The following is a 21,225-nucleotide window of genomic DNA, read 5'->3' as shown; positions in this document are numbered from 1 at the left end:
TAGGCAGTAAGCTTTAACCTTAAGTTATCTATAAATTAGTTCAGGTTGCTGTTAACCTATAAATGTGTGCCTGTTACAATCATTCACTCATTTAGTAAACATAGCTATGAGCGAAATGTGAAATCCCATTCTGATGAAGAATCACTGGATTCTTCCCACAGATGCTGCCAGATCTGCTGAAATTCTCAAAGCAATTTCTGTTTCAATTTCAGATCTCCAACATCCACAGTTCTTTGTTTTATTGCAAAATGTTTCTATCCCAGGCTGAATCTACAGCAATGCTTACTGCTGAGCATCTTGGGATTGTGCTTACACAAAATAACACTTCCAGCTTCAGAGAAAAGTACAGTATCTAGTGATTACATCATGTGTAAGTGAGGTAAGATTGCTTAAAACTGCTTCATTTTTGTAGCACTGCTTGTAATGCAAATTCTTTCTCCTTTTCTCTCCAAACTTGAAGGCATCAACTTTATGTTCATCTACAGTTACATGAGATCGGATAGTCTCTATTTATACATCAACCTAATGACTTCACAAAGAGCTGTTTTGATACCCACATATGTAAACCTGCAACCAAAGCCAATGGACAGTGATGATGGCCAAAAATGTAAACATTCATTCCCCTTGCCCTAATGCTAAGTGGTCAGATTCAATCATAGTAACTTGATTACCCTCCCAGCTAACTCAGCACATTCCAAATGATGATATCAGGTGACACAAGAAGTACAGCACAGAAAATGTTACAATTCAAAATGCCTCACTGTGACATTTCTAAATAGCTTTTAATTGGCAATATAAAAATCAGACTGGAAAAATGTGGATTGGCTAAAAGAAAAACACGTGCAAAATATGATTAATTCACGAAGAGATTTCCACAGAGAAGTTTCCAGAAAGGAATAGGTTGCACATGAGGTAATGGAGGTGAGCTGTAGGACACAAAAGGCATGGAAACTTCTGGACTTTAAGTTGGATATTGCTGCAAAGAATTAGTACCATACTGATTCCAACACACATTTAACTCCTCACCAGATGTTAAATTAGAAAGCTTTTTGTTTCATACATCTAGGTGTTAGAATTCATAAACAGTTGGCACTGATATTAACAGGAAGCTGGGGAGTATGTGGAGGGAGTACATAATTTACCAAAGAAATTGCAAGTTTTTTTTTTAAAACATGGAAACCTACGACCTTAATGGCAAAGCTTCATTCCAATATTGTGGGATCCCTAGTGTCCTGCAGCCTGCCAAACAGACAGCCTGGCTGGGAGTGGAAGGAAAATCCAGTGGTAGGGGGCCACATTTGGACACCCTTATGGACAATCCCTATCAGTAGAAAGGGAAAATCAACTTCAGACTCACCACTGGGAATACAGAACTAGAGATCAGAGCCAGGAGAAGGCAAGAGATTGAAGGGCAGGAGAGAAGGAGTAGACGGGGAGGGGAGTTGGGAGGACAGAAATGTGTTGGCAATCGGAGAAGAGGATTGGTTCAATTCATGAGAGGCCAAGGCTTCCTTTGAGACTTGGCGTATCACCCCAGCCCCACAGGAAAGTGTGAAAAATAAAGTTAAAATTTATCATCGCTGGGAGCCAACAGTGTTCCAGTCCAGTGCTGAAACTAATGCCCACCATTACACTCAGCTTCTGGGTGATAGTGCAGATCAGATCCAAATTACATCATTGGACTCAATCATCTTATTTAACACAGGAATTTGCTTACTTCCTGGTACTGTCCTGCTCAAAAAAAAAGTTAATATCAGGATATACCAGAAAGGAAGTGAGATCAGTGAGAGTAACTGGTACTTCCTGTATAGTAACTGGTGGGCACAATAACTGGTATTCATTTTTGCTTCGTTAAGTTTCCTTGAAAGTTTTGGGTTTTTTTGTCTCAGTGGAGCTTTTAGTTGTTTAAGGTTACTTCAAAAGAAGCACAAATCAGAGCAGACTGGAACTATGACAGTTGAAATAAAAGTTGCTTGTTTTTAATGTGTATCTCTATAATTACAGCTTTATCGAATATCAGCCCCAGTTCTACCCTCACTTTTCCATTACTTGCTTGCACAGATGCAACAGCAACTTACATTACTCTGCTGCCTTTAAAATATAAAATCTTTAACAAAAGAAAGGTGCATACCTTCGGTTCCTGAGGGAGAGTTAATAAAGACTTCGGGAACCAATGGGAAGAAGATACCAGAACCAAGACGAAGAGGTGAACTTAGAAAGATGCAGCGTGAGAAGACTCAGCAAAGTTGCAATGATGGCCAGAGTGAACAATGACTTGTAAACTGAGTGGGGCAGAAGGAGGGAAAGCTGAGAAAACTGCAAAATAACTCCCTTAAAGACAAAGGAGGAAATCTTGATCATCAAAAGCTACTGACAGGTATTCTCTGTTGACTATGATGTATTGCAAGCAGATTGTAGAATTAAATCCCTTGTGATTGAATCAAATTTGATCAATCAAGTACCTTGATTTCATCAATATCATTTCTATTCAGTAAGATGAAAACTGCAGGACAAAATATCTCTTCATTCAGCTGTCTCAACATCCTTCAACCAATTTTGCTGAGAATTGACATGTCATCTGTCTAAAATATATTTTATTGATGAGAAAACATCACTAGGGAATATTCAGAGGAGTTGATTGCTGCAGTTGACCAACACAATCTCAGCTGAAAAATGTGTTGCTGGAAAAGCGCAGCAGGTCAGGCAGCATCCAAGGAGCAGGAGAATCGACGTTTCGGGCACGAGCCCTTCTTCAGGAATGAGGAGGGTGTGCCAAGCAGGCTAAGATAAAAGGTAGGGAGGAGGGACTTGGGGGGAAGGGTGTTGGGAATGCGATAGGTGAAAGGAGGTTAAGGTGAGGGTGATAGGCCGGAGAGGGGGTGGGGGCGGAGAGGTCTGGAAGAAGATTGCAGGTCAAGAAGGCAGTGCTGAGTCCGAGGGTTGGGACTGAGATAAGGTGGGGGGAGGGGAAATCTGCTCCCAGGAGGACCAATTCCAATACCGAACAACCCAGATGGCCTCCTTCTTCAAAGACCGCAATTTCCCCTCAGATGTGGTTGACGATGCTCTCCACCGCATCTCCTCCACTTCCCGCTCCTCCACCCTTGAACCCCACCCCTCCAATCGCCACCAGGACAGAACCCCACTGGTCCTCACCTACCACCCCACCAACCTCCAGATGCATTGTATCATCCTTCGTCATTTCCGCCACCTCCAAAACGTCCCCCACCACCAAGGATATATTTCCCTCCCCTCCCCTATCAGCGTTCCAGAAAGCCCACTCCCTCAGTCACTCCCTCGTCAGGTCCACACTCCCCACCAACCCAACCTCCACTCCCGGCACCTTCCCCTGCAAACGCAAGAAATGCAAAACTTGCGCCCACACCTCCCCCCTCACTTCCCTCCAAGGCCCTAAGGGATCCTTCCATATCCGTCACAAATTCACCTGCACCTCCACACTCATCATTTACTGTATCTGCTGCACCTGATGTTGCCTCCTCTACATTGGAGAGTCAGGCCGCCTACTTGGAGAACGTTTCAGAGAACACCCCTGGGACACCCGGACCAACCAACCCAACCACCCTGTGGCTGAACACTTTAACTCCCCGTCCCACTCTGCCAAGGACATGCAGGTCCTTGGACTCCTTCATCGCCAGACCATGGCAACACGACACCTGGAGGAAGAGTGCCTCATCTTCCGCCTAGGAACCCTCCAACCACAAGGGATGAATGCAGATTTCTCCAGCTTCCTCATTTCCCCTCCCCCCACCTTATCTCAGTCCCAACCCTCGGACTCAGCACCGCCTTCTTGACCTGCAATCTTCTTCCAGACCTCTCCTCCCCTACCCCCTCTCCGGCCTATCACCCTCACCTTAACCTCCTTCCACCTATTGCATTCCCAACACCCCCTTCCCCAAGTCCCTCCTCCCTACCTTTCATCTTAGCCTGCTTGGCACACCCTCCTCATTCCTGAAGAAGAGCTTATGCCCGAAACGTCGATCCTCCTGTTCCTTGGATGCTGCCTGACCTGCTGCACTTTTCCAGCAACACATTTTTCAGCTCTGATCTCCAGCATCTGCAGTCCTCACTTTCTCCACACAATCTCAGGCTTAGATACTGAAAAAAATGCGGAGTCAAAGTCAGTGATAGCGATATTGTGGTAGTGGTCATTATTGCTAGACTATTAATCCAGAAACTCAGGTAATGTCCCAGAGACCCGGCTTCAAATCCTGCCACAGCAGATGGTGGAATCAATTTTTCAAACTCTGTAATTAGAATCTAATGACGTAAAACCAGGATGATTGTCAGAGAAACCCATCTGGCTCACTAATGTCCTTCAGAGAAGGAAGTCTATCATCCTCACCTGGTCTAAATGTTACTCCAGAACCACAACAACGTAGTTGACTCTCAACTGCCCTCTGAAATGGCCTAGCAAGCCACTCAGTTGTATTAATTGTTACAAAGTCTCAACAAAGAAATGAAACTGGACAAACCACCTGCCATTGACCTCAGCACCAGAAAAGACAATGACAGAAACAGCCCATTGAGCCTCAGAACTCTCCTTACTAACACATGGGGGCTAGTGCCAATATTTAAAGAACTGGGCGTATGTCTGAAACGTCAACTCTCCTGCTTCTCAGATGCTGTCTGACCTACTGTGCTTTTCTAGCACTATACTTTTTGAAACCAAAAGAGAAAATGCTGGAATATCTCAGCAGGTCGGGCAACATCTGTAAGGAGAGAAAAGAGCTGACATTTCGAGTCTAAGCTTTGTCAAAGCTAAAAAAAAGGGAGAAATAGGGAGGTACTTATACAAGGCTGAGAGAATGTGAGTCATGGCTCCAGGAGCAAAGGTAGCAGTAAAGAGGTGATAATGACAGTGCACAGAGATTACAGGGAGATTAGGAGCTGCGAATGACCAAGGCTGAAGCCAGTGCTGTGTGACAAAATATGTGAGGGATGGGGTGGGTTGGTGGAGCAGAGGCAAAATGGAAAACAGGGGAGAAGGGTAGCAAAGGGGGAATAGGAGAGGAAAAAGGTGATGGGAGAGTGGGGAGCGAGAGAAAGAGAGACAATCAAGAAATAAGAGGTACAGAAGTGAAAAAAAATATTAAAAAAGATAAATAAAATGAATGAAATAAAATTACAGAGCAGAATGAAAATAGAGGGGTCGAGATGGGATAATCATCTGAAGTTGTTGAATTCAATGTCACACTTTTTGACCCTGCCTCTACAGCATCTGCAGTCTTCACTTTCTCCTTGTCTCACAGACTAGCCAAGCAACAGCCTGACATGTTCATAATTACGGAACCATACCTTACAGATAATGTCCCAGACACTACCATCACCATCCCCAGATATGTCCTGTCCCACTTGCAGTACAGACTCAGCAGAGGTGGTGGAACAGTGGTATACAGGCGGGAGGAAGTTGCCCTGGGAGTCCTCAACACATGGAGTCTCATGGCTTCAGGTTAAACATGGGCAAGGAAAACTGCTGACTTTGGTGTATTCCCTCAACTGATGAATCAGTAACTTATCGATGTTGTGCAACACTTGGATGAAGCACTGAGGGTGGGAAAATGCAAAATATACTCTTGGTGGGGGATTTCAATGTCCACCACCAAGAGTGGCTCGGCAGCAGCACTACAGATTGAGCTGGTCAGATCCTAAAGGACATAGCTGCTCGACTTGGTGTGTGGCAGGTACTGAGGAAACCAACAAGAGGGAAAACCTTACTTGACTTCATCTATACCAATCTGCCAGCTGCAGATACATCTGCTCATGACCATATCAGTAAGAGTGACAACCACACAGTCTGTGGAGACAAATTCCCACCTTCACATTTAGAATACTCTCCATCATCTTGTGTGACACTATTACTGTGCTAAATAGGACAGCTCTTTGAACAGACCCTAGCAAGTCAAGACTGGACATCCATGAGGCACTGTGAGCTCTCAACAGCAACAGAATGGTATTTCAACACAGTCTGCAATCTCATGCCCTGGCATATCCCGAACTCAACCATTATCATCAAGCCACAGGATCAACCCTGGTTCAGTGGAGAGTGCAGGAGTACATTCCAAGCATACCTAAAAATGAGGTGTCAAACCAGTGCAACTTTCAAACAGGTCTACTTGCATGCCAAACAGCATAAGCAGAAAGTGATAGACAAATCTAAGCTCTGCAGTCCTGCCACATCCAGCCATGAATGATGGTGGACAATTAAACAACACATTGGAGGAGACAGCTGTACATATATCCCCATCCTCAACAATGGAAGAGCCCAACACATCAGTGCAAAAGGTAAAGCTGAAACATTCACAGCAATCTTCAGCCAGAAGTGCCGAGTGGATGATCCATCTCAGCCTTCTCCAGTGGTTCCCATGTCACAGATGCCAGAGATCAGCCAATTCAATTTACTTCACATGGTATCACAAAATGGTTGGTGGCACAGGAAACTGCAAAGGCAATGGGGCCCTGACAAAACTCTGGCAATAGTATTGATGATACCGGCCAGCCATGAGTGAATTCGAAAATCAAAAGCTTTTTGAACAATATAAAATATATTCTGATTCTAAATCAACAGTTTAATCTCTAGCCCAAGAAATGTATCAAGATTGCAATGGAGAAATTAATGGAGCAGAATGTTGAAAAATCCCTAAGATGTGATATTCTACATCCCAGAGACTGGTGAACAAGGTAGCCATAGAGATACTTGGTACATTGACCATTGTCTCCCAAAATTCTACACATTTTGGAATGACTCCTGCAGACTGGAAAGTAGCAAATGTCATGCCCCTATTTAAGAAGGGAACAAAAGGGAAAAAAAAGACTGGGAACTAAGACCTGATGGCTTTACATCTGCGGTAGGCAAAATGCTAGAATCTGTTATAAAGGATTGATTGACTAGCAACACAGATGATAATGATCTGGTTGGACATAGTCAACATTGATTTGTGAATGGGACATTCTATTTGATGAACATACAGTATTGGAGGTTTTAAAAATATTAATAAAATTGATAAAGAAGTTGAAGGGACGTACATTTAGATTTTCAGGAGGCTTTTGATAAAGTCTCCCTAGACGGCTGGTTAGAAAATTAATGCCCATAGGACAGGAGGTAATGTATTGGCATTGATTAATGATTTGGTAATAGACAGAAAACAGAGTAGGAAGCTGTTGTGCATCTTGTAAACATCAACATGACTTTCAGCCTGATCTGGACTACTCAAAACAGGCCATTGCTGTAGAGTACATTAAAGTGGTCCAATGAACACCATTGAGATCCAAATAAATTGTTCATCTCATTCTTTCATAACATATATTTAGTAACTCCAGTATGATTTCAAGAGCAAGATAGACTAAGAATGCAATATTCTCTGCTTTGTACTATCTGCTGTCTTTTGAAATTGGGAGGGAGTGGCTGACCAAATTGTGGACTTCTTTACATTATTAACAATGATATTCCATAATGGTTTGCAGGTGTTCTGTTTGGACAGTGGAAGTTACACTTGTGTCTAAAGGTCAAAAGTTTAGAAATCCCCATTGTAGCCTCTTAAGCAACTATTGAATTTTTTTTCCTGAAAGCCAGAGGATTGAGTTGAAGAAATAGTGGTAGTTTTTTACTCTCTCGATATAATACTTGCCTTTATATACCTTTTGTCATACAAACATCAGAAACTGCTGTGCACAATTAATTTTTTTTGAAGCGTAACGACTTTGAACATACAGCAGATTTATTGTCACAAAACAAAGTTTGAAAACAATGAGTTACCAGGATGTTGGTGTTTTATAGTTTTCTCAGAAAAGAAATAAGTTTGAAAAGAAAACCCTTACATGAGGGGATGCCATTGCAACTCAATTGTAAAAGAGAAAGATGCTAACCCGTATGTCACAGTTTGTGAGAATTTAAGATGAGACTATGATCCTTTGTGCAAACCAGAAAGCAATATTAAATTGCTGGAAAGTTCTGTTGACGTAGAAGTGTCTGCCAATTGTTTTCCAAAGGAACAGAATTGCCAATACTTGAGTCATAAAGTCATAGAGGTGTACAGCACAGAAACAGACCCTTCGGTCCAACTCATCCATGCCAACCAGATATCCTAAATTAATGTAGTCCCATTTGCCAGCACTAGGCCCATATCCCTCTAAACCCTTCCTATTCGTGTACCCATCCAGATGCCTTTTAAATGTTGTAAATGTGCCAGCTTCCACCACTTCCTCTGGTAGCTCATTCCATACACACACTGCCCTCTGCATGAAAAAGTTGCTCCTTAGGTCCCTTTTAGATCTTTCCCCACTCTCCCTAAACCTATGCCCTCTAGTTCTGGACTAGTGGAATATGTTTAGATGTTTAATTATGTGGGATTCTGACTAAATGATACCTGATCACTAAACTTTCACAAATGTTACTGTTGTTTGTGGGTCATTTCTTTGTACACATTTGCTGTTGCCAACAATACATTATGGCTACTCTTTGTAGACTTGTGGGACATTCATTTGTATAGCACCTTTCATGATCTCAGAATGTTCATTTTTATTTTGTCTTACACCACTTCCTTTGTTAAAAGTTGATGCTTCACCTATTTTTCCTGATGTTTTTGGTTATTTCTGTCTGTGGCTGAAATTGGGAAAATGGATAGATAATTATAGAATAATGCAGGAAGGAATTGCCCCTTCACCCCACAATGTCTGTGCCGACCATGGTGCCATTCTAAACTAATCCCATCTGCCTGAACATAGCCCATATCCCTTTATTCTCTGCCTGTGCATGTGTCTGTATAAATGCCTCTTAAACATTGCTATCATAGCTGCTTCTACCACCTTCTCTGACAGTACATTCCAGGCATCTACCACACTTGGTGTAAAAATAAAACTTGTCTCGCACATCTCCTTTAAACTTCTGTCCTCTCACAGACTTCTACTATCCGCCGTATCCACATTTCTCAATTTGATATCACTATCAGGTTGCCCCTTTAGCCTCTGATGCACTAGTGAACAATTCAACTAGTCCAACTTCTCCTTATAGCTAATACACTCCAATTCAGGCAACATTTTGACAATCCTCTTTTGCACCCTCTTGAAAGCCTCCACATCCTACCAGAACTGGACACAATACTCAAAATTGACCCAACTAAAGTTTTAGACAGCTGCAACATGATTTGCCAAATTTAATATTCAATGCCCCAACCATATGGCTTCTTTATTACCTTATCCATTTGTGTTGCAATGGACTTGCACCCCAAAATCCCTCTGTATAATCAGTGCTCCTAAGGATCCTGCCATTTCCTGTATACTTTACTCTTGCATTTGATCTCCCAAACTGCATCACCTCACATTTGTCGAGATTAAATTCCATCTGCCAATTTTCCATCCAACTTTCCAATTGATCTATACCCTGCTGTACTGTTTGACAACATTCCTCATTAACCACAACTCCACTAATTTCTGTGTCATCTGTAAACTTACTAATCAGACCACTAACATTTTTATTCAAATCATTTATATATATTACAAACTTCAGAAATTCCAGACTGACCCTTGCAGAATACCACTGGTCACAGTCCTTCAGTCAGAAAAATACCATCCACAACTGTAAGTAATCGAATCTAATCTCTCCTCTGTCTTCTATGACTAAGCCAATTTTTAAATTCAACATACTAACACACCGTGGATTTCATATAACTTAATCTTCTGGACCAGCTTATTAGGAGGGGAATTATCAAATACTTTACTAAAGTCCATATAGACAACATTCTTTGGCCTACCTAATTAATCAATTTTGTCTCTTGCTCAAAAACTTCAATCAAATTTGAGAGGCAAGACCTCCCCCATACGACCATGCTCACTTTCCCTAATAAGTCCATTATTTTCGAAATGCAAGTAAATTCCATCCCTCAGGATCTTCTCCAGTAATGTTTCTCCCATTGATAGAAGGCTAACTGGCCAAAATTCCTGGATATCCATTTGCCCTTCTTAAACAAAGGAACAATATTGGCTATTCGCCATCTTTTGGAACTGCATCTGTGGCTAAATTAGATACAAAGATCTCTGTCAAGGTGCCAGCAACCTCCTGCCTAGCCTTCCTTGGCATCATGTTATCAATCCCATCAGCCCTGGGGATTTACCTACCTTAAAATTTATCAAGATATCCAACATCTCTCCCCTTTCTTAATATTGACATGCTTTCGAATATCAGCATAATCCTCCCTAATCTTACCATCATCCATATTCTTTTCCTTGGTGAATACTAATATGAAGTACTCATCAAGGATCTAACCCACTTCCTCTGGTCCCACGTATAAATTCTCTTTATCCTTTAGTGGACCTACTCTTTCCCCAGCTACCCTCTTGCTTCTAATATACATATAAAATGTCTTGGGATTGTCCTTAATTGATCATGCCAATGAAATTACATGCCCCCTTTAGCCAACCTAACTCTTTGTTTAAGTTCTTTCTTTTACCTTCATATTCCTTAGGGACCTGGCCTAGTCTGATTTCAGTTTCTCAAATCTTACACTTGCCTCCTTTTTATTTTTGGCTAATATTTCAATATCTCGTCATCCACGGTTCCTGAATCTTGTCATCTATATCTTTCATCCTCCAGGAACATGCTGATCCTGAACTCTGATCAACTGGCCTTTAAAAGATTCACAGATGTCAGATGTGGATTTACCCTCAAATAGCCTCGCTTTATCTAATTTCTCCAGTTCCTCCCCAATATTGTTGCAATTAGCTTTCCCCCAGTTTAGCACTTTCACCTGAGGATCAGTCTTCATCCATAACTGTCATAACTTACAGAATTATGATCACTGTTCCCAAAATGGTGCCCCACTGAAACTCAATTATCTGGCCAGGCTCATTCCCCAGTATGAGGTCTTGTAAGGCCCCTTCCCTAGTTGGACTTTCTACATATTATCCCACAAAACCCTCCTGAATGCACCTAACAAATTTTACCTCATCTAAGCCCCTGGCACTGTGGAGGTCCCAGTCAATATTGGGGAAGTTAAAATCATCCACTACAACAAACCCACTTTTACATCTTTCCATGATCTGCTGACATGTCTGTTCCTGTGTCTCCTCCTGGCTATTGGGAGGCCTATAGTATAACCCCATCATAGTGATGGCACTTCTCTTATTCCTGAGTTCTATCCATATGGCCCCACTGAATGAGCCCTCCAAGGTGTCCTCTCCTAGCATATCTGTGACATTCTCCTTAATCAGTAATGTAATTTCTCCACCCTTTTTATATCCTTCTCTATCACACCTGACACATCTAAACCCTGAAATGTTGAGCTGCCAGTCCTGCCCTTCTCTCAACTAGGTTACTGTAATGGCTACAACATCATCGTTCCATGTACAAATCCATTCTCTAAGCTCATCTGCCTTACCTGTTAAACTCACTGCATTAAAATAAATACACTTCAGACCGCAGGTCCTGCCATGTTTATTACCCTGGCCCTGCCTGTTCTTCCTATTAGACTTAACGTCTACCTTCTCCTTGGTCACTCCACATGCTGACTTATTGATTTGATTCCCATTCCCCTCTCACACTAGTTTAAATGCTTTAGAAGATTTTGTTAAGGACAGATGCCATGCTCTTCACACAGTCCCTACCATACAATCTATGCTTCCAATATATCATTGAAGTGGCTCACCTGAATTCAGGATAAAGATATGAAATGGTTTGTATTTGTTTTCTGTGTCATTTTATGGAGTTCCTTACTCACTAGAAGCCACATGCCCATCTTTATATCCTTTTTAAATAACCTAACATGCCACAGTAAGATTATTCTGTGGATAATTCCAATACAATATACATATATTTTTACTTGTATATATATCTACTTGTAAGATTTGGTTCTCATTATCCAAGATTACAGTAAAAACTTCTCTTGTTTAGCTCTAAATGGCTAATACTTTGGTGCTTATAAGCCTAAGGAAGCCGAGGTAAGCCTAGGTAAAAATAATGACTGCAGACGCTGGAAACCAGAGTCAAGATTAGAGTGGTGCTGGAAAAGCACAGCAGTTCAGGCAGCATCCGAGGAACAGAAGAATCGATGTTTTGGGCAAAAGCCCTTCATCAGGAATACAGGCAGAGAGCCTGAAGGGTGGAGAGATAAGTGAGAGGAGGGATATTACTGTTTGGTCTGAATAGTGAATGGTGCAAGTTAATGATGATAAAAGTGTGGGATTTTCATGTGCCACTGTCTCCTTTCCCAGCGTTAATCTGAGTTAAGTGAATCATAATAAATTAAAATCCTAAATCATTTGAAAATACATCAGCCCACAAAAGACTGATTGATCTTGCCAATGGCTCTGGCACATGATGTTTTGGAAGGATTTGGCAGTGTAAATAAAGACTATCCTCATCTTTTATTTATAAATGCAAGACTTTTAAAAAAAACAATGACAACAATGCCTGTGATGTAATCCATCTCCAAGTAATGAGCAAAGTGTGTTGACAATTCAATCTCCACTAGGTGAGCACGGAAACTCCAACTAGTCATGCCGCATCGCTTCTCAGTGTCCACGAATACACTTCAAAGTCATTATCATATGTTAGGATGGCTTCTTAAATGGAGTGAAGGAGGCTTCTGGCTGGCAATGTGACATCAGAGCAAAATGGAAAATGCCTCTTCAGTATTTGAATCTAATATTTAAATTAGAGAGTCCCAAATTAAATTGTGATTGGGATTTGGCACTAACCAATATCATGGCATCCATTCAAAATCGGATTGTTTAAACATGTTTTGACTGCATTCTGAGTGACAAAGGAAATATTGTTTCATAAGTTCAACAGCTGACTGGAGAGTAATGGATAAGAACTCAGATCTGGAAAAGTAGAATCAACAACAATCAGATGATGTGTTTTCAGGTTCTTGGCTGGGAATGCTTAAATGGTTTTGAATTAAAAGACCAAAGGTCAACAAATTCATTTGGAGCCAATTCTTAAGTGAATCTTTTTTAGTTCTTCACGTTTTATCCACATTTCATCATGTTCTAACTAGCTAATTGTGTCTTATCTCTTGGTATTCCTGGGTTTTGCACTAATTAATTTCTCTAATTTATTCTCCTTCAAATTATTGTTACAATTTTATCCTGATCCCAATTTGGAAAAAAATCTCTTCTCTACTAAACTTTCACTATGTCAAGTGCAAACAATATGATGAATAAAGATAATGGTTTAAATATTACAAATAATAACATAAACCAACCATGACCTTATAACAACAAATTTTCATTAACAGCAAATAAAGGCATAATGTCATAAAGTAGTTCACAAAGGTCATGTCATTTGAAAAGTTGAAACTGTTCGGTTTTTAAAAAATAAATACAGATAAGCATGAACAAAAAAGAACAGAGTATTTAAAATGAGTGGTATTGTTTTGTAAAGCATACATAAAACAAATCTCCAGTAAAGGAAGTCATTGATAAACCAACTAAAACATCCAATAACTGCAGGTAAGTGGGAATACCATCACATCCAGGTTTCCTCTGAAAGACACATACAATTGCCAGTTCCAAGATTGTCTTGGAGGCTTCCAAATGTGAAAAGTAATCTCCTGTGTATGGTTGAGTTACCCAGGAGAAAAATCATAGCTTTTTTTTCCTTTATATACTTTTGTTGATAAAATTCTTGAAGATGAGGAAAAAAGTTTATTTGATTGGGAAAGGTTATTTTGAAGTTAAAATGTTTCTATAAATACATCTAACCAGAGCTGATAATTCTAGCCAAACACCATCTCAAAGTAGTCTATAGTACTTTATCACTGGGTTAAAATCTTATAACTCTGAACTTAACAGAACTATGCAACCATAGAACCCCTACAGTGTGGAAACCGGCTATTCATTTCTTCAAGTCCACACTAACCCACCGACACTGGCGCAGGGAGAACATGCAAACACCACACAGACAGTCACCCGAGGGTGGAATCAAACCTGAGTCCCTGGTGCTGTGAGGCAGCAGTGCTAACCAATGAGCCATCCTGTTGCCAACAGATTGCAGTAATTTAAGAAGACAACTCATCATCACCTTATCAAGGAGAACTATGAATTATAATCAGCCTTGCCAGCAACACCTTATCTTAAATAAGATTTTTTTTAAAATCACACTATAAGAAAAATATCCCGTTACAAAAAGCAAACGTTTCCTAATATTAATGTAACATTTCCATAGATATCAAAGCAAATTGTTTGATATTCCTTTCAGAACTGAGCCTTCATGAAGACTCTCAGTTGATCGTTTAAACCTTACACATTGTGTGTACTGTCTGCAAATGATACATTGTAGGTTCTCTCAGTGGCCATGCCCATGGTGAAAGGAAGGCGTGTGGAAGGAAAGTGTTAAAAAGAAATATGTGCAGCACTTACAGAAAGAGTACACAATGACCAGACCTCTAACCAGTCAGCATTATTAATGGAAAGCTTACAAGTCCTTAAATGAACCCTATGGAGCCCAATTTGAAAGCGTTACTATGTTGTTAATAGGTCAAGCGTACATAAAAAAAGATGAAAACCTCCCAGTCATAAGAATGTTTATATCCACAGGAGAGGACAGATTACACATTTCTCATGTGAAAGACAGCATCTCAGCCTCGATTTTGTGCTTGAGACAGTGTAATGTGACTAAACTTATGATTCATGACACCAAAAGCAAGAGTGTTACTAATGAGGCATGCTAAAGTGTTGTTTATGTTGGTTAGCACATTAAAGGGTTAACTGACATCATGAAATAAGCTCCACCTATCAGGAAATAACAAACTGCTCTTGGCAGGAGTTAATCAGCATTCTAACTGGCACAGAACAACATGGTGGTTCAGTGGCTAGCACTGCTGCCTCACAACACTAGGGTCTCGGATTGGATTCCACCCTCGAGTGACTTTGCATGGGTTTCCTCTGGCTGCTCTGGTTTTCTCCCATAGTCCAAAGATGTGCAGATTAAGTGAATTGGTCATGCTAAATTGCCCGTAGTGTCCAGGGAGGTGCAGGATAGGTGGATTAGCCATTGGAAATGCATGGGTAGAGTAGGGGGTCTGGGTTTGCTTCAGAGGGACTTGATGGGCCAAATGGCCTGCTTTCACACTCCCAAGATTCTATGATTGATGAACTAGAGTTGTCATGTCTAGTGTAGCCCTGTCTGTACCAGAATATTTCATTAACAGTAGTGTGCACTGACTGTAAGTTGAGCTTGATGTATCGCAAGATATCATGAATCTAAGATATAATGTAACAGGATAATAAGTACAACGTAATACACCTTCTATGTCTTCTCAAGATTGAACCTAATTTCTGTCAAAGACTTTGTGTGGGCATCCTTCCCCACTTGATATTAGTGGCTTAAATAAACACCAAAAAGGAGGATTGGTGTCAGAGAATTTATGTGAAGCATCTCCAACTGTTTGGCAACACTATATCACAGATGGTGACAGCGGTGAGCACCTTTCCCACTGTAATATGTTGGCAATTTGAGCACCAGACATTATAATAAAAAAGTATAATTAATGAAAGAACAATTGCACATTCACAGATCTCATTAAATATTAAATTTTCCAAGTGTTGGTATATCCATTGTACTGGATAAAAAATGAAAATGGTACTTCAAAAATATAATGTTAAAATGGAACTATTGACCAAGTCAGCATTGCTACACAATGTTCTGGTATAAATAGGATCATTGTGTGGGATAGTAAGTGCAAGTGCCAGATGCTGATGAAAAAAAAAGTGTCTTTTGCAGATCATAATTTCCATTAAGTTCTTTACCAAAGTAGTTACGCATGATTTATGATTAGATAGGACTAATTTGTTAGCTTTTCTTTTCTCTGCCAATTTCTCTCCGCCAATTTCTCTCCTTCCCAAGGCAAAGAACCTTGGACGTCATTCCTGGGTGACAGGCAACTACAGTTTTTTTTTCTCCCCACGTCCAAGGAATAAAATTAAATGGCACTAAATTATTTGATCACCAACAACATCGCAATTGACTACACATGTTCGCAATAGGAATCACCAAGAGTGGTCGGGAACTACATTTCTGTTCCCTAACTAATTCCAAAACCACCCTCAGTTGTCCCAAGTGCTCAGGAATGAGCAGAGATTTAGAAATATATCCATTTTCCTCCCACGATGTACCGTTCACTTCTTCACTGGATACTTATAAAACACAGCTTTTGCAGCTGTCAGATTGTTTTAAAAAATATTATCATTAATGTGGAGGTTAGAAATGAATTTGAGTTTATCTTGCTCTGAGTCGCATAATAATTCAAACAATATTGGCAACAAAAGTTAAGTTTTCATAGCACATGATTAAAAAAAAATCAAGGTTTTAGTCAATGAGCAGAATTGGTGCTTAGGAGCAAATGAAATAGGAGGAGAAATAGGCCATTTGATCCCTCAAGTGGCTGCACTGTTCAATGAGGTCATTGATGGTCTCCATCTCAATTCCAATTTCTCACACTATCCCCAAATCCCTTAGTATCTTTAATGTGTAGAAATCTACTTGATCAGAAAATTTTGATATCATTTTGTGCTCAACAGCATTCCAAACTGTTCATTCAGTCATCGGTTAATATTTAATCATGATCTATTAAAATCAATGACCCTGAAATGAAGTCAAACATTGATTGTCACTATTTGTTTGCATTTAAGGTGTTCAGCAACCAACTCAGGGAAAGAAAAGCATTAAAACACAATAAGGCATTCCTTAGTGTAGAGTTTCTCTCCTGATCAATTCTGAACAGAGATCACAGAGTCGCTGAGATATTTCCAAGTATCAGCTACAGTGGTATGAAATGTAAGGCTTTTTAGCACTGACAAATCATTACAGTGATATTACCATTAGTTGTATCAATTCTGACACTATATACTTATTTTATTATAAAACATTATAGTCTTCCCATTCTGTCCCCTTTCCCTCCCACTTATGATCTCCTCCTTTCCTGTTACCCCCACCTTTCATTCCTTTCTCACGTCCTTCCCAATCCACCCCCAAACTCAGGACGGTACATTGAGACCTTGTTTCTGTCTGATCGGAGGCCTCCATTCAGCAGTACGTGAGTGGATTTGGTGTGTGTGTGTGTGTGTGTGTGTGTGTGTGTGTGTGTGTGTGTGTGTGTGTGTGTGTGTGTGTGTGATATTTTAGGGTAAGCAGGTCATAGGCTTGGGGTGTTTGTCAATCTGCGAGGGTAACTTTAATCCCAAATGAGGGGAAAAGGATGATTGTTGTCCCAGGATGGGAGAGAGGATTACATTCCTGAGATTGGGGTAGGGGTGGTTGCGGTGCAGAGGGAAGTGGAGGGATTACAGACCCATGCCTGTGCATTTCCAGCAGTCCTGATCAGGCTGGCTTGACAAGTGAGTACTCCCAGCTCGCCACAGGAGAAAAAACAATTGAAAGGTACTGTGAGACTGTATTTCAAGACAGAACCTAGTGGAACAGACTATCTTTAAAAAAAATGCTTATTTACAATCCATTTTCTCATCTTGCCCCCTTTAGGTGCAAATCCTTAGCTGGGATGTCAGATTTGCTTGGGCAGGAACACTGCCTGGATGTTGGACACTCTAGGCTATAGTGAGTCCTGCCTACACATCCCCTACCCACTCCCAAGTTCTTCCTCATTGCAAGTGGTGATCTGCAGATAATAGGGGCTTTGTGGGTCGCATTACCCTGTGGTTCCAAGATCTCAGCAGTTAGGTACTCAAGAGCACCAGTCTAGGAGACAAGGGCTGTTGAAAACGGTACTCCTGGATTTTGAGCCAGTGACAATGATATTGTCCCAAGTCAGGCTGATGTGTAGGACAGCTGGAGAGGACCTTTCAGTTGGTAGTGTTTCCATGTATCTAGACGATCTCCGTCACAGATTTGGAAGGTGCTGGCAAAGGAGCTTGGTAAGATAGTGAGTTGTTAGCTTTCATGTTTCACTATGTACTTCAATATTTAATTTGACTGCATTTATTTCTCCCAATGATGGCACAATTATGTTGTCTTTAAACCATCCCCTACCACTCACCATCAGTGAAATGTCCCCACATTTGATTGCTCTGGCAGAGTCAGCACAGCAGTCTTGGAAGGTTGAAATGGGAGGAACAATGGATGTTCTTGGGAGAAAATGGCCATATGACTTTTTTAACTTTTGTTTGCAGCATAGCATTTAAGAATCAATATTTGATACCTCTGCCTGCTTCAATAAATCCCACAAATTGTAATGGCTTTTAAACACCATGATGTTAACCAAGCACTTAGTTTGTGATCAAGACTCATTCTAAATTATACGGTTGGATTTCAACATGATGCATTCACCATTTTGAACATTGAATCAACATCAAAATGTTCTGGCAGAATATCAATGACAATCCTTGCAATCACCTTTAAGTTACAGTCTGCAAACTAAGAATGACCTGTTTATTTCTGGGGTCTGTTTTCTGTTCATTAACTAGTTCTCAATCCATGCCAGTATATATCTCAATCTTGGGTACTCTAGTTTTGCTTAGTAACCTCCTCCATGTCAAAAAACCTTGTGAAAATCTGAATATAATACATCCACTGGTTTGGCTTCATCTTTTCTCCTAGTTGCACCATCAAAAAAAAATCTCTGAGCAATTTGCCAAACATGATTTCACTTGATAAATTCATGCTGACTCTGCCCAATTCTCCAAATCCAATTGTCTAAGCGTCCAGTTATCACACCATTTAGAATAGATTTTAGCAATTCCTCTGTTACTGATGTCTGGCCAACAGCTCTGTATTTCTGTCTCACGCACTCACTCTCCACCCTCTCAACCCTCTCCAACCCCCCAACCCCCACCCCCAACACCCGCAACGGGGTTTCATTTGTGACCTTACACTAAACAGCATTACCCAGAAACAGTCAGAAGTAAATGTCATGTGCCTGAAAATTAAAGACAGGTAACATAAAGTTAGTTCTTAACTCATTTCAAGCCTTTGAAGGACATTTTGAGTTCCTTAAAACAATATTGACTGTAGTTGAATGGCTGGCATTCTTGCCACATACTGCTTCAACATGGTTCAGACTTCCTCATTCTCCCCCGTCCCTTGCTGTCCCTTCTCTCAAGATCTCCCACCCACATCTCATTCTTGTCCATGTCTGCCTCACTAATTCTAAATAGTTTTGGCAATTAACATGCATTAGATTAACCATTAAAAAGATGTGCATGTTAATCACAAGAGTTTATGCTAAGAAACAGAAATATCCTATTTTGTTAACTACTGACTACACTTCTGTAATGATTCATTATTTAAAAATAATCTCAATTTATAAATAGTAATTACTTAGCAGAAATCGAAAGAAATGGAAGAGGAAGGAATAGCAGGTGACCATCTGGCAGACTTTTCCTATTGTTTAGAAGCAAGAGCACTGCAAAAGGACATTATTGGTCTGAGCATCCATTTAATTAAAATGGGTAACACAGAGTACCACAGAAAAATCTAGCCACCAAGATTAAAGAAGAACACTTTGTCTTTCCAAGGAGCTTTGTGGGCAACACAAACACCTGGTGTCATAAAGCAGAGGTTGTCCAACTTGACTGGGAGAATTCACTTCCTCTTCAGCTTGGACATTAATAGGGAGGGCATAACCAACTCCAGGGTTCCCAGGCTGCAGAAGGGGGTGTAGAAATCACCTGGCTGTATGCATCTGGCCCCTGTGGCTCAATTATGATGGCCTTCATAGTGAAAAACCTGCTAACCATTGCGGTCTTCACTCATATGAAGAACGATTTTTCAGGCATAACATTGGACAGCAACGATACAGACCATTACATTTGTTATACTGTTGGAATTAGGAACTTACTGTACAGTTAAGTATTCTAGGGAGATCCAAGATGGTAGCGATCTAGTAGATCTGCCCTGCTGAGCTCTGCACCAGAACCCAGACAAAGTGGAGCATTCAACCTCCCTTTCTTACCGTTGTGGTAAAAATCGGTAGTTTTTGATCCCCAGAATTGCTGTATGTCAGTTTAAGTGAGTAAGGAAAATGACTAAGGGAAAAGGATCATGAGGATCACAACCAGCAGGGCACTCCCTGCAACAACGGACATGACTGCGGCTGCAGCATTAGCCTCTGCGAACGCCCCAGGGGACTTACCTGTGGAGCAAAGCCTGGTCTCGGAGTTTGTGAAACTCCGAGAGAAGATCAATTCAGCGATGGAGGAGACCCAGACCCATCTGGAACTGATCTCAGTCATGCGGCAGAAGCATGACCAGGAAATCCAGTGTTTTGGGCAGCACATCTTGGAGGTGGAGCAATCGACCGCAGCCTCCAAAACCACGGCATACTCCTCAGCAGGTCAGATCCAGGCTGTGGAATGGCAGGCACAGGCCCTAGTAGAGCAGGTTCATGACCTCGAAAATCAAGGCCATTCGAATAACATCCGCCTGATCGGGCTACCGGAACAGGAGGAGGAAGGCAGCCAGCTTGTCGGCTTCATGGAACAATGGCTCCCACAGTTTTTGATGCTGAAAGTTGAGGTAGACCCGTTGCAGGTCGAGCGGGCCCAGTGTGTCACAGTGCACAGGCCTGAGTCAGACCAGCAACCCACCTGGTCCTAGTGCGGACACAGCATTACAGAGACAAGCAAATGGTGCTGGAAGCTTCGTGAGCACTGGGGAAGAATCCACAGGCTCTGATATACAAAGGATCATGAATTAGGCTTTTCTAAGACACCTTTGCAGCCGTGATCCACAAGAGGAAGGCCTTTGGTGAGGTAAAAAGGAGGCTAAAGAACTTGAATATTCAGTACTCCGTAAAATATTCAGCAATATTCCGTAAGGCATTTGATAAGGTTTCCCATGGTAGGCTCGTTCAGAAGGTCAGGAGGAATGGGATACAGGGAAATTTAGCTGTCTGGATACCGAATAGGCTGGTCGACAGGAGACAGCGAGTGTTAGTGGAAGGAAAGTATTCTGCCTGGAAGTCAGTGGTGAGTGGTGTTCCACAGGGCTCTGTTCTTGGGCCTCTACTCTTTGTAATTTTTATTAATGACTTGGATGAGGAGATTGAAGAATGGGTCAGCAAGTTTGCAGACGACACAAAGGTTGGAGGTGTCGTTGACGGTACAGAGGACTGTTGTAGGCTGCAGCGTGACATTGACAGGATGCAGAGATGAGCTGAGAGGTGGCAGATGGAGTTCAACCTGGATAAATGTGAAGTGATGCATTTTGCAAGGTCAAACTTGAAAGTTGAATACAGGATTAAAGACAGGATTCTTGGC

At 41.2% G+C, this 21,225-nt stretch overlaps 1 protein-coding gene across 5 annotated transcripts in view; it reads right to left on the bottom strand.

Annotated features, from left to right (window-relative positions):
• The window catches only part of piezo1 (piezo type mechanosensitive ion channel component 1 (Er blood group)), a 340,271-nt gene that overhangs the window by 167,457 nt on the left and 151,589 nt on the right, over positions 1-21,225 (bottom strand). The gene's annotated exons all lie outside the window — the stretch shown is intronic.

This window comes from Chiloscyllium punctatum, chromosome 26 (genome assembly GCF_047496795.1).
Source record: "Chiloscyllium punctatum isolate Juve2018m chromosome 26, sChiPun1.3, whole genome shotgun sequence".
In the NCBI taxonomy this organism is placed as follows: Eukaryota; Metazoa; Chordata; class Chondrichthyes; order Orectolobiformes; family Hemiscylliidae; genus Chiloscyllium; species Chiloscyllium punctatum.
This window is presented reverse-complemented; position numbering and strand designations above follow the sequence as displayed.